At 43.5% G+C, this 24,007-nt stretch overlaps 1 protein-coding gene across 1 annotated transcript in view; it reads right to left on the reverse strand.

Annotated features, from left to right (window-relative positions):
• Positions 1–24,007, reverse strand: part of LOC138583120 (cholesterol transporter ABCA5-like) — a 3,134,767-nt gene continuing 3,110,760 nt past the window's right edge. Inside the window, exon 39 of the mRNA XM_069655080.1 lies at positions 1–24,007. This exon is cut by the window's right edge and continues 10,503 nt beyond it. The gene's annotated coding sequence lies outside the window, so the exon portion shown is untranslated.

The following is a 24,007-nucleotide window of genomic DNA, read 5'->3' on the forward strand; positions in this document are numbered from 1 at the left end:
ACAAGGCAAGGCAATCTGTTTTTATTGAATTTTCACTTTGGACAAATTATTATAGGGTGTTTCATATTACAGCAAGACAAGAGTGGCAACAGTAAAGATTTGCAAAATCTGAGATACTGTACATATATATATATATATATACATACACACACATACACACACATTTAACTAAATCACAACTGGAACAAAAAGAACTTCAAATACAAGGAAAGAAACAAACAACTGATGCATCCAGCAATTAAGACTACATCATTTTTTCCATTAAAATAAACACACATATTCATATATTTATATATTTAAAAGTTAACAAAACCAGCGCATATATTTTGGTTTTCACAATGTACATTTGAAATCATATTACTGACAAATGCATTAAAAATACAGCCTGCCCTTCTCTCCCTGTATACAATTAGATTTGTATTGTTTTTGAATCCCTATAGTTATTCAAAAACACCAGTAACATGTTCTGGAAAGCTGGTGGGCACTTGCACTTCTGGCTACAACATGTAAAAAGAGACGTCTGTAATTGTTCAACCGTCTGAAGTGTGCTTCTACTAGTGATAATAAAGGATGTTAGCTAGCTCGCTACTGCCATTGGATCCCTCCTTTAAATATCTCCCTTTGCGACCCGTAGAGAGATTTTTGCATTTTTAGATAAGAGATGTGAACTGGCTTTTGCACAAGCTTGGGCGAAATACCATGAAGATAAATCACATCTATATGAAACTGACATCGGAAAAATGCCATTGTACTTTATTCCTGTGAATGTATGTCATAGGACCTAACTGTCAAGCTAAGTGTTGTGGTCATAAAAAAAATCTCCTCTAAGGCTTTTCCAGTCAACAGCAACACAGGCACACCCTCCCATACTTTGGTTGCCTATAACATACTTGTTTGCATTCCCTGTTCCTATTTGAACTGCAACACAGACTGATCTCGAGTGCATGCAGTGCTTTTGTTTTCACAGAACATTTTTATTTTGGTTTAGCATGTTTCTAAAACTACATCTATTTTCTGGAACATGTGCAATGCAACATAATACTCCTGCATTTTTACTAAAATCAGAAACATCCTGTGGAAAACAAACGAATCTAGGAGACCCTTCAGTCAGAAGATACACAACCCCAGTAATTGTTAATGCTGACCATCCTTAGTACCTCACATTAAAAGCATATCGAAGAGTTTTCTATATCCAATTAGTGTTTTCTAGCAATCTTGCTACTCTTGCAGAAAATATTCTGCATTGGTCCGTACAGTGGTAATGCCAATCTCCAACTACAAGAACAGCATTTGTGTGAAGCTTTCAGCAAAGATCCTCGTAGGGCAAATAGACAATGTTACACATCTGAATTTATTGTGGCAAAGCTTGCCTGAAAGAGGCAAGGGATGTTCCCTCTGTAAGCAGATCACTGTATTATGCCTACAGCAAAGACCTTCTTGAATCGAAGTCTGTATTCCTAGATCATTACTCAATGCAAATGTCTCTTTAATTGTTATCATGGCATTTATCGATTGCGGACATGGAATTGAGAAGCAACGGAGCGCTTTACAGAGGTATACAATACAGTTACACAACAGTGCACTTTACAGAAGTATACAACAGTACAAGTGCTTAACGGAGAGCTTTTCATAATCCATAATCTGAGAATCCATAGAAAAGAACATTACAGTGAGTAATTTCTCCTTCAATGGATTGCCTTTCTCCCACAGATTCCTCATCAGACTCCCAAAGCAGTGGAACAATGGAGGCGGGCCGAAAGCTCACAGTAAAAGGTTTTGTAACACCACTCTACCAAAGCATGCATCAGCCCCACGGGCGACGTCCAGGCTATAGTGCCTTATCAAAGTATGGAGTGAGGACCAAGTCCCAGCACAGCAAATGTCCCTGATTGGAACCCCCCTTTGCAAGGCTGTAGATGCGGAGAACCCTCTGGTCGAGTGCACTCTGTTAGGGAGAATTCTCTCTTGAGGCTGAATTTCCTAACCTAGCGAGTCCCCCAGCAGCTTTGCTGGATTTCTGGAGTTTGTTTTTTTCTCCTGCCAAGAGTGAGACTCTTTTTCTCCCACTCTTGGACATGATTTATGGTGTTCCTTTGACTGTTAATGTGTTTTATGGGCTATGGGGTCCTTTACTCCATAGGGTCTCATGTGTTTTTACTATGTGTGTTACATAGCACCCTCCGTGCAGTAACACAGGGGTGTCATAGTGACACCCCACCATAGACTCCATACCCTGGGACGGACTACTGTCTCCCAGGGCATGTAAAGTCACCATTGGCTTTACTAGTCCAAAATTATTAACAGAAACCAGTACAAACCATCATATTGTGGACGTACCGGTCGGGGTAATTCAATTGCCCCGGGGTCTGTTAGTCGAGGGGGCACGTCTCCGTCCCCCCGATCGAGTTTTGGCTGGTGGCAGTGGAAACTACTTTTTATATTCGACCGCGAATATTTCCCTATGGGATTTTCCCATTGTTCGAGGCTACCAACTTTAATTATTTAATTCTCATAGCCTCAAACATACCGCCGGTTTATTTATTTAATATTAATTCGCCGGTTGGTATTTTTTCCCAGGACTCGATTCTAAAATGGCGTTTGTGTTCTCTTCTGTGACTCCAACCCAAGTCAAGCCCTTTGTTCCACTTTTTGGCGGGCTTCTCCACAAAAGCCTCCAAAAGTGGTGCCACTCTGTCTGGGTACCACAGTGGGTGTGGGAGGGGGTTTAGGCACCCTGGACTGAGTTACCTTGGTAACTCAAGTCCCACTCTTGTGTGATTGGCCCAAGTGGTGAGCCAGCCGGCTCACCACTTAGCTTGTTTGATTGACAGCTAGGCTGAGTGAATGGGGGTGTGCTGCATAAATGCAGGGCTTTGGGGACTGGAACTTCACAAGTCGCCAAAGGACATGAGAATACGACGAGGGAGAAGCTGAGCCGACCTACCACGACAACACCACCGGTGGAGCCCTGCAGAACCGACTCACCACTTCCCGACAGAGAAGATCTCCCGGCTGGAGAGGCTTCTTCCCCTGATTGGTGGGCACAACCAGTTTACCTTCTTCTCTTCGCACCCCAGACCGGTTTGTGGTCGAACTGCCCGTGCCAAGCACCCCGGCAGCCGGATAGCCACTTACCACTGCACCGCGAATCAACGGACCGCCCCTTGTACCTGAGAAACTCCGCGGCTGGTTTCTTCCCTGGCAGTGCAACAGACTCCTGTCTTCCTCCCTGAAGAGATCCTCTCTTCCTCCGGACGAAGCACCGACTTGCATCCGCTGCCAGGAACAACTGCCCCCGCTGGAGTGTTCTCACCACTTTAAGGTACCGTGTCCGCCAGGCCTCCCTTTCTAAAGATTGCTACAAGGTAATAATAACCCCTTAACCTTCTGGACTGGGCTGGCCGCCTTGACCCTCTAACAGGTCTCTTTCTTTGGTCCACCATCTTTTTGAACCGTTACAAGACTTTTGTGCACTACAACCGTGTGACCTTGGACACATTTCGTTTTTTGATCCTCTGAAAGCGGATCCGGCCTACTGACTCTGAATTCACGGTGTTACTTTGCCTTCCTCTCTTGTTGTGTTCATGGAAAAGTGTTGGGATCTGTTTCAATTTATTCTCTGCTTGTCTCTCCCTTTTAAAAACAAATTATTAGAGTGCCATCTACGTTAAGCGCTCACCGCTGTCTGAAAATAAGTGGGGCTTTTACTTTAGACTTGTCTAATATTCTTTTAAGGGAGTGTATATCTTTTAGTGACCGTGTTTTTGAATTGCTTACTATTAGTGCCTGTGTGTTTTCCTAGATGTGGTTTTAAATAAATAATTATATCTCTTTTACACCAAGCCCTGGTCAGTGTTTACTTGTTCTATTGTGTTCTCTTGACCTATTGTGAATACTCTGTATACTGCCTAACTCTTCTTGAGGGAAGTCTGACTGCTCAGCCACAGCTACCAAGTGAATCTGTGTGGTACAGACTGCTACCAAGTGGGTTTACTGCCAAACACCTGTAGTCCTAAATCTTTTGCAGTGGTCCCAGAGGGAACTGCACAGGTTTCTGCCTAACACACACTGATGCCGGGAGGCAGTTCCTTGCCAGCAGATTGGTAACATTCTGCAATGCATAAAATTATCCCTCGGGAAAGTGTCTGCTTGGTCACAGCTAGGACTTTTCTGGCTAAGGAGTAGGCTACAAATAACTGATTCGTCTTTCGATATTCTGCCGTCCTTGCCACATAAAAACTTATGGCCCTATGGGATCCAATTGACGGAAGCGCTCCTCTTCCTTAGAGGGTTGTGGAGGTGGGTAAAATACAAGCAGGTCTTTAGCCTGCGAAAGGTGAAACTCAAACCACCTTTGGAAGGAACCCCGGTTTTACCTTAAGTGAGACCTTCTTGCGTACGAACCGCAAAAAAGGTTGCTTACAGAAAAGGGCCTGCAATTTGCTGACCCGCCTGATGGAAGTAAAGGCAATTAAGAAGGCTGTCTTCAGCGTAAGCAGCCACAAAGAGCAAGAGCGCATGGCCTCAAAGGGAGCCGCCATCAGAAAAGTAAGAACCAGATTTAAATTCCAATCTGGGAAAACAAAAGGAACCAGCAGAAACTTATTCACAAGGCCCTTCAAGAACTGGGCCATAACCAGGATCGTAAAAAAGGAGAACCTTGATCCGGAGACCGTTTGAACACAGACAAAGCCGCAAAATATCCTTTGACTGTGTGACCTGAAGGCCTGCAGAGGCAAGTGACTGAAGGAACTCCATCACTGTAGTGGTTGGGCAAGAGATGGGGTCAATCTCGTGGTCACTGCACCACGCCTCAAATCTTCTCCACCTGCACGCGCACAGAGATCTGGTAGATGGTCTGCGTGCAACCAGCAACACCTCGAGCACCTCCTCAGAGAGGTCCCAGTCATATCTCATCCTCTCAAGAGCCACACATGTAGGTTTAGGGATTCCGGGGTCGGGTGGAGCACCCGACCTTCCGACTGACTTAGGAGATCTGGACGGCGAGGCAATGGAAGAGGTGAGCAGACGGTTAGCTCCAGAAGGTCCGAGTACCATATCCTCCTCGTCTAATCTGGGGCAATCAAGATCAGGGTTGCTCGAAAACCTCTTCAACCTCCTGAGAACCCAAGGGATGAAGGGAATTGTAGGGAAGGCTGGCAGAGGGGAGAGGGAAAGTCCAATCCACCAGAAACATGTCCCCTAGCACACCATTCACTGGGAATTCCCTTGCGCAAATCTGCCTGCACTTCCTGTTGAACTCCGTGGCAAACCGATCCACGGTTGGGGTACCCCAGAAAGAGAAGAGCTCCTCTAGGACTTCATGGCACACTTCCCTCTAGTGTTAGACCGTGCTTTGCCAGATCAGAGCCTCCGCCAATCTGTTCTCTGTCCCCATCAGTGAACTGCTGAGACCGAGATTTGGTTCTCCAACAGCCAGAACCACAGCTGCATTGCCTCTCTCTGCAGGGGTGGAGGGAGCGCACGCTACCTTGCTTGTTCAGGTAGTGCATGGCCACCATATTGTCTATCAAGATCAGGAAATGCTTCCCCTTTAGAGACGGGACGAAGGCCTTCAAGGCCAGCCTGATAGCTAGCAACTTCAGCCTGTTGATGTGCCACCTGGCTTCCATTGCTGACCAAAGGCTGCGCACCTGCAAGTCCTCACAGTGAGCAACCCAACCCTTCAAGGACGCATCCGTGACCACCGGGACCTGAGGCCACAGAGGCCACAAGGTTCCTCCGCCAGAAAATGCTGTTGTCGGCCCACCAACAAAGGTCGTTGACCACTGACCTGGACACCTTGAGGAATCCTCGAGAGTTCCGAAGGTAATGGGACCACTGGCCTCGCAGGAGCCATTGTAGAGATCTCCTTTGCAGCCTGGACTCTGGCACTAGGAAAATACAGGAGGCCATGAGGCCTAAGAGGCAGAGGAAGGAAGCTCATGGTAAGGCGGCGTGGTTCCGGAGTTGATTCACCATCTGCGCAATGCTGATTACTCTCTCTTCGGGTGGGAAGGCCTTCCCTACCAGAGTGTCTAGGACTGCCCGATGAACTGGAGCTTCTGGACTGGTATCAAGTGGGACTTCTGCACATTCAGGGAGAAGCTCAGCCTGTGGAGCAGTGAGCCAGTGTCCTCCAGGTGAGACAAAACCCGCTCTGCCGACTTCACTCGGATCAGCCAATCGTCCAAGCATGGGAATACGTGGACACCGGATCTCCTGAGGTGAGCTGCGACTACCACCAGGAGCTTGCTGAAGACACTTGGAGCGGTGGTCAACCCAAAGGGAAGCACCTTAAACTGTTAGTGCTTGTCCCCTATGAGGAACCTCAGAAACCTCCTATGCTTGTGATGTATCGGCACATGGAAGTAAGCATCCTGAAGATCTATGGACACCAGCCAGTCCTGCAACTCGAGAGCATGAAGAATCGCTCTCAACGTCACCATCTTTAATTTTTCCCTCCTTAGGTACTTGTTCAAGGCACTAAGGTCTAAAATGGGATGGAGACCTCCTCCCTTCTTGGGTACAAGGAAATACCAGGAATACCAGCCCGAGACTCTCTGCTCAGGAGGTACATCTTCCACGGCACCCTTCAACAACAGGGCTTGCAGTTCTTCCTGGAGCTCCTGGTTCCGGTTGGCATGGAGGTGGTGGGGGTCTGTCCGGAGGTTTCCTTAAAAAGGGCAAACAATAGATCAACCACACAAACTCCAGGGCCCAGGCCTCAGAGTTAATCTCATGCCATTGGGGCCAATGCTCTGACAGCCGTCCACCAACCAATGAGTTGTGGGAGGGGAAAATCAAACCAGCTTTGGGGGCAAAACAGCTCTGCCCCTGCTTGCTGGCCCCTGAAACACCCCCAGACATTTCTGGGGTGTGAGAAATGCTTCCGCCCCTGCCTGGCTTGCGGTTGATTCACCTTCCTGCTGTAAGGAACTTAACACCTGTAGCCCTTGCCCCTAGAGGCAAAGCTAAAGGCAGGCTTGGTCAGCAGCACAGCTAGGCCCAGCGATTTTGCGGCACGTTTTGACTCAAATTTCTCCAGAGAGTCATCAGCCTTTGGTCCGAAGATTAATTCTACCACAAACGGCATGTCCAGCAATCTATTCTGGATGTTGGGTGAAATACTGAGGAGGGCAGGTAGGCCTGTCTCCCGAGTACCACAGCCGATCCCATTGACCGACCAATGAAGTCCACCACGTCCAGGCCCATTTGCAGTGACTGCTAGGCCACCACCTTCCCATCATCCACCAGCTGTATTGAACCATCTTGCAGCTCCCCCTATTGAGCTGTGTGTTCCACCACCTTTCCGAGGCCAAAGGAATACTTGGCAAAGCCAGGACACACATTAGTGGCCTTCAAGGCCATGCTGCCAGATGTGAAAATCTTTTTCGCAACAGAATACAGCTTCTTGCCCTCCCTGTCAGGCGGCAGATTCCAGGTGGATGAAGTTGCCCTGGTGGAAATCGTGGGTGCCTGAATAACTTGTCCTTCTGTGGAAGGATGAGAGGACAAAAAAGGACGGATCCTCAATTGCCAGCCTGTATTTGCTGGTCACAGTGGAGCTGACCAGAGGAATAGAGCAGGGCCATTGCCACAAGGAGGGCTACTGGGTCGGCTATAGCCAGATTCAGTCGCATGTGTCTTTCCATAGTGGGACCCTCATCCAAAATATCAGTTAAACCATAACCCTGAACTGGAAGAGCAGAAGCATTCAGCCCCAGAGTATCGACCACCCTGTCCACTAATGACCTATGTTTGGCATGGGCATGAGTGTTAGGCCGAGTCCGTTGTAATTCAACATCTGGGGATGTATTCAGCCCACTGGCATCATGCAGCCCTGTGCCAAGGGAAGGAGGTCTGTCTAGTCATCAAAATAATCAACAACACCAGCCCCCTAATATATAGGGTCGATGTTTCCCTGATCGTCCCCGCTGTCAGCGCCGAAAATGTGTGCCACGGAGTCGAGGAAATCGTGCTGGGAAAGTGGGAAAAAAGGATCGGTCTGCGTGGAGGGCTTATCTTTCCAAGTAGAAGGGGTGGCTTTCGGCGTTGGTCGAACTTGGGCGCCGAAGGCCTGTCAAGAATGCCTGAGCCCTAAGGCTCACAGGAAGGTCCTGGCTTCGAGGGCTCAACTGTCTTTTTCGGCACCAAGCCCGAAGGATCTCCTGACGCAGATGGCGTTGGTATCAGTGTTTGCATGGGGTCAGGAGCACAGAGCGCCGCTGAAGACACTGGGGTCTGCTCAGTTGCGGGAGCACCCGCACCTAAAGCCACCTTTTCAAACATCGCCAGCATCCGCAAATTGAATTCCTCCCCTTCCTGACGAGTTGTCGGCTATGCCGACAACTTACTTTGTTCCGCAGAGGGGTCAGTCGCGTCAGTGATGGTACTTCTTTTTATGGGAGGTTAATGAAGAAGAATGCGTTGGTGAGACATTTTCTTTGTCTTATGCTGATGTCTTTTCTCTCTCTCGGGGGTAGGCTCCTCCGTTTTGGGTCTCTGAGGACCAAACGGTCAATCACAGAGGTGATTTTGACAGCGGTCGGCCAATCGCAAGCTTGGCTGCCCGCTCTCGAAGGGTTTTAGGATAGATTTTTGCACATAACGCACACTCCTCAGTGTCATGACCCGTGCGGAGGCACCACACACAGCTGTCATGTGGGTCGGTCACCGACATATTGGAGGTGCAGTCAGTACAGCTCTAGATCATGAAATCCAAGGGGTGGATATCTTGCGGTCAAGTAAAAAACATAAAAATATGACCAGAATTTCTTTGAATAGAGTCGAGGACTCGATGAGTGGGCACTATATTTCTCAAGAGCAGCGTGTCGAGCATGCGGAAAAAAGGAACTGGGGTACGGCCCGTAGACATAGTGTATATACAACACCTGATGTCACGCCCGGAGCTGACGATCGAGCAAGGCAGAACAACGAGCGACGGCCGAGTCGAGGTCCACTGCGCCCTGTGCCAAAGTTTTTCCCAGCAGCAGAGCTGGATGAGGATATCTATCTGATGAGGAATCTGCAGGAGAAACGCAATCCATTGACTAATAATAACATCAAAGAAGCAACTAAAGAACAAATTACCTCTCTGTAGTGCTCCTTCTGATGTATTATTCGTTCTGTCCACAGATTCCTACCTTGGCAAAAGCTTGCGCAGTGCCAACTGCCTTTGAAAATTTATTTAGCCACCACAGGGCTCAGTGCGGCTGCCCGTCGGCACCCATGAAACTGAATGCGACATCAGGGAAAGTTTACATGGAGATAGCAGCTCCCTGTGACTTGAGTTTGGCCTCTTGCCCTAGCACTGAACATCTGACAGACCACAGAACAGCATGAGTTTTATGAGCTAGTTGCTAAGAGCAACAGATTGGGAGAGTCACGAGAAGTCTATGGGAGGACATGGAGGGGGGCGTGTGGAGAGCGTGAGAAACCACCATCTACAACAGGAAGTTTTGGCGCACCATACAACTAAAGCGACATCCTGACCTGAAAAGCAATCCAGGCAATAGTATTTGGCGAGCATATACACAGAAGCCTGCACACTTACCCACCAGACAGATGCCTTGAACAGAGCTGGTCATTAAAGTGCTGGTCATTATGTCTAATGTCCCTTGACCGAGAAACATAGTAGATGAGAGTAGGGGTGTACCGAACTTCGGCTTCGAGTAAGTATTCGGCCGAATTCCGGCTGAAAAAAAGCTATTCTGCTCCGGCCGAATAGTTTCTGGCTATTCTGCTCTTGCCGAATACTTTGACATTCTCATTTCAATACAATGCAACTTGAACTCAGAAAGGCAAATATAGACTTCAGTTTGCAAAACTGAATAGAATTGGACCAGACAAATAGCTATCACACAGGTGAAAAATATCTTATATTGTAATCTGGTCTTTAGGGCATGTTTGTTACAGATTCTTAGACATAAAAGGTGCTCATCTTTTATACTTAACCTGCAGCAATACAGGAAAATCTTTTCTTGTGGCGAATGTTTATATGCAATGTGCACTTTTTTTTCAGTTGGAAAAGACAAACTGAAAGAAATGTGCATAGATACTTTCAGTTCCTATCATCTCACTTCCCATTGCGTACGTCATAGTCCCCCTATTCTTTTTTTTAAGGACTTGAGTGCTTAGTTTAACATTATCTGATATTTTATCAGGAATGATAAGTTGCATATGTTTGTTTATAGGTGAGAAGGAGTGGCTAAAATAAGTGAAAAGTGAGCAGCATTTATTTGGGTAGGGTGAATAGTTGTGAGATGGAGTGCACGCTTTTCAGATGTCCTCTTGACTTGTGTCCTGCATGAGCCGATATGAACCATTTTATACATTTCTATGTGAGCTGCAAAGAAGTTTCGAAACTCGACCACATCGACTTTGCAACTGGGTAGAGAATGCAATGCATGTGATTCACAAAGGCAGTCCTATTGCATTTGTGAAGCCTCCTACTTTAACTAGCACTGAATATGCAACAATCCTCGGGTACATTTGGTCCCTTCATTTTGGGTAAATTTGCTTCATTTCTGGCTTTTATGCTTTAAATAAAGATGCTACATTAATTACAATGAAGAGAAATAAAAATATAGAATGCATTTCAAATGGTGCTTTATTTGTTTATTTAATAAGTGTGTTTTTTGAAGTTTGGAACATGATTTATTAAATAAAGCAACTATTCGGCTTCATATTCGGCCGAATACTAAATATGCTATTCGGTACAGCCCTAGATGAGAGCAAACCTGTGGTTCAGATGGTGAAACTTCAAAAACACCTTAGATAGATGGCGTGGAAGGTCAAAGACAGGAAAATTAATCTTCTGTGAGAGATAGAAATCCAATGTAACCAGGGGCAAGAAAGGTTGGTCTCACCTTCTCCTTACAAAAGGCAAAGTACAGAGGTTTTATATACAGAGCATAGAGACCAGGAACATCTCCTTAAGTGTGAGCAACCACAAAGAAAAAGAACACGATGAGAAGTGTCAAAATCAGGTTTAAAGCTCAAATACAAAACAAAAGGTGTGGATGGAAAAGAAAAACCCTTGCTTGGGGTTCAGCGGGATTTCTCTTAAAAGAGTAAAAGAGCAGCCAGGTACCCTTTCAGAGTGTCAACCCAAAAGGCCTGCTGGGCCAAGGTGAGCAGAACATTAAGAGGTTAGACAGGTGAAATGGTACAGTCATCTGTGTTAGCACCAAGCCAAAACATATCACCACCTACAGGCATAGATGGACTTGGTGGCATGCCTCCTGGTATAAAGGAGCACATCCAGGAGGCAATGACAGGGACCCCGACAGCTTCTAAGTAGTCAAGCATGTGGTCTGAGGCTGCTGAGGGTTGGGTGGAGAACCTGGCATTCTGACTGGGAGAGCAGTTTAACCCTCGACAGGAGGTGCCAAGGAGGACAGAAGGAAATGTTGATATGTTCTTGGCCCAGTCCGGGGCTATCAAGACCATGGTGGACTAGAACTCCAATTATTATTATTTGTATTTTATAATGTGCAACACGCCCCATAGGCCTTAGTGCGCCCACATAACAAAGGACAAACTAAGCAAAATGATAAGGGATGCTGAAGTCTAAGATGTTGGACAAGATAGAAAGATGTGCCTAGTCCTTAGAGTTAAACAGAAATGTTTGTATAGCTTTTTTAACAATGAAAAGATTAGAAAGATTTTTTTAGGTCTAAGTGTTTGGAGTTTGAAAGATTTGGGGCACAGGTGTCAAAACAGGTGCCTCCCTATTTGTTTAGATTGAAGCAGAGCATCATCAGATTTCCAAGTGCAAGTGGATCGAAGAAGGCATGTATTTAAAGTCTTCAGGCGCTGTTGTAGATAAATGGGTGCACTACCATGTATACAGTTGTATGTCAGTGAAAGTACTTTATGATTGACACAGTGATGTACTGGCAACCAGTTCAAGTATTTTCTTGCCTGTGACACATGTTCAGTCCTAGCCAATCCACAGACAGCTCTAACAGCTCCATTCTGTGCTCTTTGGAGAATTTTAATCTTGCCTTACGATGTCACGATTAGTAGGCTGTTCCAATAATGGAGTTTTGAGTTTACCAATGCTTTTGCTACTGATGCTATGTTTTTGGAAAACGGGTATGGTTTAATTTGTCTGATTAACTTTGTCGTATAGGCACATGTAGCTTTAGTTTGTAATACATGCTTTGTCATCGTGAACCCTGAATCTAAATAATAAAAAAAACAAGGTCTTCACCCATGTGCTAACTTTTATAGTACATTCTGATATGTTGAATTGCACATAACTGTCTTCCAATTTTGTTATTATCTGATTTGTTCCTACAATCAGTAGCTCAGTCTTATTTTTATTTAAGGTCAATGAATTTACAGTTAACGATTCCTTTGATTTGATTGTATACTCCATTTATTCAGGCTGTATATCCTCATCATAATCCCCAGAAAGTTCCAAGACCACCTGGGTATCGTCGGCATAGTTTGTATAACCAACGCTTACACTATCAAGGAGGTCAAAAGGGGTCTTGTATATACATTAAATAATATGGGGGATAGGCAATCACCCTGGAGCACACCACATGTGAATAACTCTGGGGGTACCTGGAAGAATTCTACAGACACTTTGGCTGTTCAGGGGCCCAAATAAGACGCCATCCAAGATACAGTAGAGTCTGAGCAGTTCACCAGGTCGTTCAACCTCTCGAGCAGCAATTTATGATCAACAAGATCAAATGCTGCTGACAAGTCGAGAAGCATCATCAATGCAATGATGCCATCATCAACAATCTTTGCAAGACTTGTATCAGATCATGCATAGCGGTTTCTGTCCCATGAGAGGCTCAGAAACCAGACTGGAGGGCACTCAGCACATTATGTTTTTCATTGTGTGTTTGTATTTGTATTTTATTGTTTATATAGTGCTTTACTCCAAAGCGCTTTACAGTTTAATAACAAGAAAACATCAAACATGGAACATAGAAACAATAATAATATACATGAATCAAACCAGAAAAACAGCATGTGGGACAATTTGCATTTGAGAAGGAAGAGAAAAGGAGAGGTCTGGGGAGGAGAAAAGGGAAAGGGAAAAGGGAGTAAAGAGAATAGTAGAGAGGGTGGAGATCATAGGGGAGACAGGGAAAGATAATGCAACAGGAAGATGGTGTTGGGAGGAGAAAGAAGAGGAGGGAGGGGAGAGGGTCAGGGAGGGGGGTGAAGAAGGAGTGATTTTAAGGAGGAACGGAAGGAGCAATAGGTGGACATGGAGCGGATAGTTAAAGGAAGGGAATTCCAATGTAGGGGGACAAGGAGCTGAAAGGAGCGGAAACGAGAAGAGGCACAAGGAGGTGGAGGAAAAAAGAGTAAAAAGAGATCAGCAGAGCGCAGGGAGCGTGAGGGGGCATAGAAGGAGAGAAGAGAGGAGAGGTAAGGAGGGGCAAGGTCATTAAGAAATTTAAAGACGAGACAAAGGAAGTGAAATTTAAGTTGGGAGTGGAAGGGAAGCCAGCCCAAGTTGGAAATTGAATTGGAGATGGAATTATGAGGCGAGAGAAGACAGATGGTGCGCATGGTAGAGTGGTAGAGGGATTTAAGGGGGGCAAGATGGGAAGAGGGGAGACCGTAAAAGAGAGAAGAACAGTAGAAAAGGCGAGAAAAGATGAGGGAAGAGATTAAGAGTTTGGTAGCATGGAAAGTGAGAGAGGAACGGACTATACGGATGTTAAAGAGGTGATAGCGACACGAGCGTGTAGTAAGGGAAATATGATAAGTAAAGGAAAGGGAAGAGAAAGTAGATTCCTAGATTCCGGGCATGAGTGGAAATAGGAAGATCAGAAGGGGGAAAATGAATAGAAGGAGGGGGAGAGGGAGGAGGAAGTGTGCTAGAAGGGAAGAATAGGACCTCAGTCTTGTCATTATTAAGAGAGAGCTAATGAGTGTTTGCAGCTGTAGATAGGCCACCCTATCTAAGATTTTAAATAATAATGGAACTTTCGTGATAGTGCGGTAGATAGCTGCCTTCTCAAGATCAGCTTTGTATTTTTTAAGAATAGGAGAAATCCACACTTCTTTTAGACATGATGGTATAATAGATGTTCTAAACTTGGAATTCACTATCTCTGTTAAAGTTGTTGCAAGGCAACTAATAGATGATTTTAATACACTAGCTGGACATATATCTCCAATACAGATTGATGGTTTCAAACTTTTCATGATTGCTATCAGTTCATCCTCTGAGACTGCAATAAGCTTGAATTCAGGAAGGACAGGTGAGTGGTTAATTTGTGACTTATTATATACTCTTTTAGTAGTAGACTGTGGCAAGATCTGTCTACCTTGCCCAATAGTTGCAAGGTACGACTTGATTTCATTATTAAACCCATCCTGGATTATATCACACCATAAATCACTCTTATATTCTGTAGGGCCTACAATTTTCTTGACCTCCAATTCTTTCAGAATGCTAAACAGTTCTTTTTGGTTCGACTTCGCATTCTTTATTTTATTTTCAAAATTGTCTATTTTTGCTTTGAGAATGTCCCTTTTATAACTGGCTGCCTTTCGATATACATCACTGTAGTAGTGATATTCTGAAACTGGTCAAATAAAACATCGGTCTCCTCTGAGGATATCCGATTGACCAGCATGTGACTAGCTAGTTTAGAGAAAGAGGCCGGAGTAACTTTCCAGAGATTTCTAACCCTTGAGATTAGCCTTGGATGAATATTAGCTTTTTTGCGTCGAGCTGGTAGTTGTAAAAAAAAAATAGAGATAACATAGTGATCTTTCCAAGGGCTAGCAACACTAACAGTTAAAAATGTTTGTGTTAGAACCCAGTCAAGAATGTTGGCGGCTTTTATTAGACAATGTGGAGAAATTAAAGGTTTGTGTGTTGGAGCTGTGGAAGTTAAAAGTAGTGTCTTATGCAGATGATATGCTGGTCCTGTTGTCTAATCCTGAACAATGTGGATTGGTTCTGATACGGATGTTTGAAGTGGGTGAGATTTCGGGCCATAAAATAAACTGGGATAAGACTGAGATATTCCCGTTGTCTAACGACTGTAGTAAAGATATTTTGAAGGTATGGAAATGCAAATGGTCCCCTGAGTATGTTAAATATCTTGGTGTGCAAATCATTGGTGATTTGAGGGAAATTATGCAATATAATATTGATAAACTAGTGGATAAAATTATATATCCAATAAGACGATGGGAAAGACTTCATTTATCATTATGGGCAAAGATAAATGCGATAAAGATGATTTTATTACCAAAAGTGTTATATATAATCCAGTCGATTCAGTTATTGATTTACAGAAAACAGATTATGCAAATTGAAAAGATTTTTCAATGTTTCTTGTGGGGGTTGGGTAAGAAGCCGCGGATCCCTAGATTTATGCTGATGCAAAGTGTGGATGAAGGAGGTTTTGGATATCCTGACTTATATAAATACTGTAAGGCGTTCCTGCTCAAGAAGGGTACTTATTTTTATACGAATAATGACTTTGCAGGTGCTATATGGCTACGCATGGAGAGAGGGGTTTGCAATCCGTATCGTTTAAATAGCCTTTATAGCATGGGCAATATGTCGGTTAATAGATTAAAGTTGAAGTGATGTTTTGGAGAGAATAGCCAGTCGTATGGTTTTTAGTGATGATGCTTCTCTTTGGCACAATGAGGTTTTACAATTGAACGATAGATGTTTGATTTGGCAAAATTGGGTTTGGAAGGGGGTTTTGACAATAGATGATATATGGGTTGCATGAAAGAGAAAGACAAAAATATGAAAACCTGAGCTCCCTGATCTATTTTAGGAAAAGGATGATTGGCAATTCATTGGGAATCAAACCCGCACTGTGTCAATTGCTTACAGGACAGGAATATTCTGTGCGTACATATATGACCTTTATGCAATTGGAAGATAAACATGTTGCGGCGTGGGATAAATTGAGAATGGTGTGGTCGGATGATCTAAATATATATTTTACGGACTGGGAACAGAGGCGTAGGCAGGGTAGGGCCTGAGTGGGCAAGGCCCACCCAAAATCTGCAAATGCCTACTCAGCAGTGATGTGTGGGCATTTACAGATGTTAATGTCACTGCAGTGGGCACAACTACATTAGCTTTGGGCCCCACTTGTTAGACAATCCTGACTACACCTCTGACAGGGAATGGAAGGATATTCTTAGGGTAAGTGCCAATGTGGGTACGGATTTGAACTTGTGTCTGATTAGACAGAAGGTGGTGGGTAAGGTGTACTGGACACCAGTTAAAATGTATAAACTGGGGTTACAAACTGATAATCTATGTTGGGGATGTGGAAATGATGTTGGCACCCTTATGGATCTTCTATGGGATTGCTCTAGAGTTCGGACTTTCTGGACTGATGTGATTGATAGAATTGATTTAATTTTGGATGTAGCTTTACAGAGATCGGGTGGGAACATTATCTTATTTCTACATCGAGGTAGGTGTAGGCGTTCTTTGAAATATAGTGGTTGGATAAATAAGGCTTTATTGGTGGCCATAAGACTGATCCTTCGAGTTTGGAAAACTAGGAAGAAGCCTACAGTTGAAGATTGGTTAGTTGATTTGCGCACCTGTGAGAGCTTGTCTTCAGTATTGTATAAATAAAAGTCTGAGTCAACAAGTAGTTTGTATGGAGTTCAACGAGAATCCAAATATTTGTATTAACAGTATTTTCCTTCTTTCTTTCCTATGCAGTTTTAAAGAAAAGGATACGTCTTTTGTGCTGGATCTTCCAAACTTGGTACCAGGATTGGCATCTCATCAGGCTCAAGGTAAGTTGTCTGTCTCTTTAACCTACATTAACTCCATCCTTTGTGGTCTGAGGTTACTTCCCTCATTCAGTAATATAGTTAAAAAAAAATGTCCCTCTTTCTCTTCTCTATTCGATGTACTACTATTTTCTCTTGACTTCCTCAGCTTAATTTATATAGTCTCTTTTCCTCAGGGTAACCTTCTATGTTTGTTTTACACTTTGCACAAACATGTTTTATAACACTTCTGGTAATTTGTTTGCAGAGGCTAATGTTGATAGTCCCTGTTCAGAACACACAGGCACAGAGTCCATGCAGCTTCTCTTACACGTGGTATTTCGTTTCATATGAAGCTGTAAACACTCCTTTAAACTCCCCTTCTTAATTTAGCTCCTGCTTATAGGGATACCGGATTCAACATCTCACACTCTCCATCTCCTTATAGGTAGACTCTCAAAGAAATTCTTCAGGTTGCTGTTTATCTACACAGCGACGTATAGCAGTCTTTATCAGGCATTCGGTCCCACAGGGATGTCCATTAAGCAGAGTGGCTCCCCTACTTACAGTTCCGTGAAGTCTGTAATACTATCCCTCATTCAGGGATCTGACACTAGCAACAAGACATCGTCGGGGTTCTCCCATGTGATTTCCTGATCTCACTTGTTTACCGGCGCAACGGCGCCTACTGCTTCTTTCTTCAACGACACCCGCGATCAGCTGTTCCCTTCCGGACACGGCTGTCTTCTTTGATTCAGCGCGGCGTTTCTCCCGCCCAAGTAAGCGACAATGATCGCTGTATTGAAACTGACGAACAACCTCGTCAAACCGCGCAACGGCGCAACTTTGTATCTATATATATATATATATATCAGGCCGAAGCCAACAGCGTCTTCCTTTTCAAGACTCCTCTTCTTGAGAGCCAGAGCCATTAGAGAAAAGTCCATACACGGTTCATACAAACAGGACTTCCTGGTTATACCTTCAGTAGGTATTATGGTACACGTGAGTCTACCACGTTTAAAGACACCGTCACAGCACCTTATCTAATTTTGAAAAGTTCTCATTTAGAGTGAAAGACAAGGAAGAGGTGTACAATCTGTTTTGGGGTCCATTCAATGCCTTGTATGATTGACTATATAGGCTGCGGATTTGTATGAGGAGTGGGTAGAAATGGTGTAGTGGGAAAAGGAAGAGGAAAGGAAAAGAGATATGGAAGGGGAAAAGAAGAGGGGAAAGATAATGTTTGTTCTTTTTTTTTTCGTCTCACTATTATACTTTTTGGGGGATTTGGTTTGGTGTCTGTGTTGTTGGTGTTTGTGTGTATGTTCTATGTTAAATGTTTTCATTGACTGTTGTATTTTGCTCTTTTATTGTTTACAAAAATGAACATTTTCTTAGTATGTTGGAGGGATCATTTGATTATGCTGTTTGTTTATTGATATGTTCTTTAATTGAATAATTTTGATTTGTGTTCTCTGGTTCACTATCCCTTTTTATATTTGATTCTTCTGTGATTTAATTTAATGACATACTAATAAAGAGATTACAAAAAAAAAAAAAGAATGTTGCCCTCTTTATGAGTAGGTAATTTAACAATTTGGGTGAATCCTATGGCTTCTAGAGTAGATAAAAGTGAGGATGCGTCACTAATCTGAGCATCAAAGGTCCATAGATTAAAATCACCCAAAATGATGGCAAATGCATCAGCTTTTACAAGATCTCCCACAAGAGTAAGCAGTTGTTCCTCAAAAAGAGGCGTCTTAATAGGCGGCCAATATAATAATAGTAAATTAATAGTAATATTTGCATTAACACTTAATTTAACAAGTGTATATTCACAACCATCTAGGGCTGTTAAATCAAGTCTATGGACCTTAAAATCATCCCTGAGGATAAATCGCAATACTCCCACCTCTTCCTTCGGTACCATCTGTTCTTAGTTTATAGCCTGCTGGCGTAGTCACCTCTGCAACATGGTTCGTTGTCTCGGTTAACCAGGTTTCAGTTATACATGCCATGTCTAGGTCTTCTAATAGAATAATATCTGCGACCTCGGTCGCGTGTCTAATTTGGGATTGTGTATTTAGGAGAGCCATTTTCAAACTGTTATTACTTTTAATCTCCGTTATTTGTCATAACCACAGGTAAGCTGTCATTCATCACAGCATGAGTATGATTTGGTGGAGACATATCATTAGAGGTAAGAGGTATTGTATGAATATCCCTTTATTATTCATATATATAGGCTCTTGTATAGGTGACACTGTATATGTATCTAATTTGGGGTTCCTATTATTATTATGTGTAAACTCATTATTTAGCTGTATATTTAATACGTGACACTGAAATCTCGCGAGAACCAGCAAAATGACAGGCATTGGATAGGAGTCATACACGACAGTGAGGTTACACTCCACAATCAATGAGAGTCCCAGAGTTCCCCATGGTGGAAATTCCCTGAAATATAACAAATTGCACTTCCTATTGCCTCTGCTGATGAAGTCCACCTCAGGGGGTTCCCCAAATGGTGAAGATCACATCCCAAAATTCTTGGCAGAGTTCACTCTTTGGAACTACATTCCATGTCCCGGCAAGTTGAGCATTCGACAGGCACGCCATTCTCCAGAGCTCAGAATCCGTGCATCACTTCCTTGCACAGAGGTGGCAAAAACAAACTGCCTTGGCTTGATGAGGCAATGCATGGCTACAATCAAATCAGGACATGCATGGAAGGAGGAAAACCTACCAGGGCAGGGATGATGGCCCGAAGTTTCAGCAGTATTGGGTATAAACCATAGCCTGCTCACTGTCAGATCATCCAAGTGAGTACCCCATCCTTTTAGTGAAGCGTCCCCGACCACAGTAAGTTGAGGCCAAGGGTGCAGTAGGGGCTCTGTCTCAGAACAGTCTTGTTGGGCCCACAACAGGAGAGTCCCTTTGTGTTCTTACCACCATTTTTATATCATTTTTTTTAAACTCATCTCCGCTGAACCTACCCGCCAGCAAATCCGTTAACTCCCATCACCACCCTACCGCTAGAAAATCAATATCCCTTTTTCCAAACATACTATTTTATTTTTCATTTGTATAAATCCAATGGATTTCTTTTCAATGAATATTGCACACTGAAAAATATGGGCTGTGAATATTCTGTAATGAAATCACTAGGTACTGTGACAAATTTCAGAATGTTGTCCCTTCTCCCCAAGGGGAACCTTGCAACTGTGAGGCCAGGGAGGTGAGCCCGCTTTGCAATACCCTCTCCTTAAGGGCAGAGGCAAGCGGGACCTGACCGGGAGAGACCAGGGACATCATTTCACCAAAATGCCAGGGGTAGCGAAAGTGACATCACACGACCCTTGACCCCCTGATGACATGACAGGAAGTGATGTCATTTGACCCAACCCCGAAGTGATATCGCAGGAAGCGATGGAACACAACCTTTCACCCGTTGACTAAACAGGAAGTGACATCACATAGCATTGTACACTACGAAAAATATAGTTACGATATCACTATAATGTGATGTACATTTCATGCAATAATGGATCGCCATATGTAGCGTTAAGATCAGTGTGTACAGGCCCATATTATCAAATTACTGTGAATGCAAGCAGACGTCCATGACCAAATGATGATGTGTTATTATGTAGCACTTACGCTTAAGCGCTTTATATAGAAAAAATATACACCCGATTTCATCCAACCTGTGTCGGTACTCATTTATCGACCTCAGAAGGATGAAAGGCTGAGTTGAGGTGTTTAAGAACAGACTAAATCAGTGACTCACCCCCTGAAGTGTGCCTGAAATAAACATTTAATGAGTCTAGCAATTATTGTATAGAATTCCAGAAAGACACATTATTTGGTATTCCTATTCTTTCTTATTTAGGGTCAGTGCTGAAAGTGTTAGACTTGTGGCACTTCTGTTCTTATTTTTCGTCTTTTTTTTTTTTAAAGGGCCTGAACAAGAAAGCCAGCCACTCCAGGAGCTTGCATTACAAAAAACGAAAAAAAAGAACAAAAAAATATATATTTTTTTTTACAGAGATTGCAAAGGAGACCACAGAGGTTGCAAGGGAGACCTCAGTGGTCACAGTTGCGACCCCTAAATGATGTCCCTGGGAGAGACTCCCCCTTTGGGGACAGAACTCCCCCATTCTCAGAAGAAACTCCCTAGAGGTTCCTTCAAAGTGACACCAGTATGTCTGCCTGAGGACAAAACCTCTGAAGAACAAATTGAAATTTGTTACTGCCATCCTGAAACATAAAATGTCCTATTAAAATTCTATTCTACTGGCACCAAGAAAAAGCCCTATGGAGGCAGAGAGAACCAAGTAAAGAGAAGAAGGAATGGCTTCATATGCAGGGGAAGCCCTCCAGCTACGTCATGCCAGAAAGGGGAGGAGTCTGGGGAAGCAGTCACACAACCTGGGAGGTTCAAAGTGAGAGACATGGCAACTGCAAGCAGCAGAGATGAGGCATGCAGCATTCTGCAGTCCAGCAAAGCTGTGGGCTGTCAGCATTGCTACGCTTGGTAGCAAATGACACAGCAGGAAGGAGGACGGATGCACAGAGTCCTGAAGAGAGTAGAGAGAGAGAAGCACTGAGTGGTGGCATGACCACGGGGACTCTATGGGGGACCAGGAGTTCAACCAACAACGCAGAGACCATCCCCATGCAGTGGGTTTGGGAAGAGTGGTGAACCATAAGTACAAAACCGCCAATCGCGAGGAAGGCAGGAAAGAAAAATAGATTGAGATGACAGTAACGGCGGAAAGGAAGGCATTCCTAAGCCCATGAAGGATCCGGTGGCGTTAACCTTCGCAGACAGAAGGCTAAAGGGATAACAGGATACCCGTGGAAGGGATTGTGAATTATTACTGGAATGCTCCTACTCATCCCAGTCACGAGAGTAAAGATGTAATACGAGTGAATGAAAGTTATTATTAGACTGCTCCTACTCGTCACAGTCACACGAGCAAAATCATATTTAGAGTGAATAAAAATAATTACTGGAATGTTCCTACTCATCACAGTCACGAGAGTAAAGAAATAAAAAGAGTGAACGCAAATCATTATTGGACTGCTCTTACTCGTCCCAGACATGAGAATAAAGATATAAGCAGAGTGAATGAAAATAATGGCTGCACTGCTCCTACTTCACTCAGTCACGAGAACAAAGAGATAAACAGGGTGAATGGAAATTGTTACTGGACTGCTCCTTCTAGTCGCAGTCACGAGAATAAAGTTATATTAAGAGTGAATGAGAAACCTGAATACAGTCAAGAAAGAGAAATCACAATACAAGTAGAAAGAGGAAGCCTGATAGACAATCATACTGGAAAGTATCTAACGGAGTATGAATCAGACCAAGAAGGTCCAAAAGACAGACAAGAGTCAGTTATAAAAGAAACATTTGATAAGAAAACACATTTTGGTGCCCCAGTAACTTGAAAATGGAAGGTTCAAGGCAATTGAACTATTAAGAGATATTCCAGAGATAGTCCAGAGGGGAACACTAATTGTTGGTAAAGTAGCCCAGGGAAAGAAGGAAGGATTCACTGACAGTGAAGCAACCACTGCAGTGCAATTATGTACATATGGGCCTTTGGCACCCTGAAGATGTAGGATGGAATGAGGTCCAGAAGACTTAGAAAGGACAAGGCTGGAACTAGATTTTGGGATTGGAAGAGGCAAACTATCTGCAAGATGGTTGCCATCTGATCCTCGGGAAGAAAGGCCCTGTCTGAATTCATGGTCAGATCCGTCCTATAATTTTGAGCGATTGGGATGCCGTGATGCTGGGACTTCTTGAAATTCAGGGAGAAGCCCAAGCTGTGCAGCAGTTATCTTACACTTAGGTAACAAAATATAATCCCTGCACTGCCAAAGAAAGATAGAGATTCCATAGCTAAAATATTCTCTAGAAGGACCTCTTCCAAAAGCAGATTAACAAACCAAGTTGATCCCCGTAAGTGTCAGGTCATCCATAGAACTTAGCACCTCCTAAACAATAAAAGCATTCCACAGGTGCCCAATGTGTATTCGCGCGCCTTAGAAGTCCTCTCTTTTGCAGACATTCTCTAGGTACATCACCCAGTGTCTGTAAAATCCATGGACTCGCCTACCTCAAAGATAAGGACTTTAATAGTGCCACAAAATGTAAAATAATAGTTAATCATGCCAAAGATCCAGGCAGAAAACAAAGGGTGAGTCTACCTTATAAAAAGGTGAGAAGAAGCAGCTGATAAATCAACAATAGACGTTTCTAACAATAACACTATTTCCACAAGAGGGTACGTTCTGAATTTTCTTTAGGTGCTTGAATAATAATGGGTGTTATTGTTACCCAACTAATTGGGGCTCTTTTGATAGATCAGAGAAGATTGAAATGCTGAGTAAGCCCTAGGATTAAAATCTGCGACATGTTCTTCAAGCAATAGCTCTTGGGCAACAACATGAAAAATTGCAGTTGGAAATCACACACCACCTGAGCATTACCAGTACACTGAACGGACAAAAGCCACAATTTTAATCGAAAAGATAACTGGAAGGTAATTTTTAATTCATTATGGAACAGGATTTCAGATACAATACATGAGGAACTTGACCGTTTTCTGCATTATGAACAGCTAAGTCAAAATCAGAGGTTTAGCCTACTCAAAATGCTCCAACCCACAATTTATATTGGAGACTCCCTACCAGCAACTTTGGCCAAGAACTTTCCAGATACAATTACGGACATGATTTCTTTATTTGTTAAATCTCTGAAATGTTTGTCCAAATTTAATTGAAATCTGCCATTAGTCTGCCATATTTGAAACAAATAACATTGGAGCCATTAGCATCATACAATTATTGACCAGTGGCTGGTCTCACACAGCTTTCAAATATTTCAGAACATGTAATTACTCATAACTTCAAAACTGCATTGAGTCCAACTCATTACTGTATAGCTTACAGTCTGTCCCCTGCCCTCCCCCACCCCCCCAGGCATGGGCCATAAACACACTTATTTTCAGTCTGGGAGAATATTTTGAAACAATAACAAAGGAGGTCTGACACTTATGGTAATGCTTGATCATTTGGCAGCATTCATCTTACATACTAGCACATGCTTTGAAATGTTTCTGTACTTTCTGGTCACCTCTTTTTAATAACTAGGTTACACCCACTCTATGAAATCTTCATCAAACATTATCTTAGTTACCATGCTTTTGCCAACGATATCCAAATTTACATCAAC

The sequence above is a fragment of the Ambystoma mexicanum genome, chromosome 3q (genome assembly GCF_040938575.1).
Source record: "Ambystoma mexicanum isolate Mex_15411 chromosome 3q, UKY_AmexF1_1, whole genome shotgun sequence".
Classification (NCBI taxonomy): Eukaryota; Metazoa; Chordata; class Amphibia; order Caudata; family Ambystomatidae; genus Ambystoma; species Ambystoma mexicanum.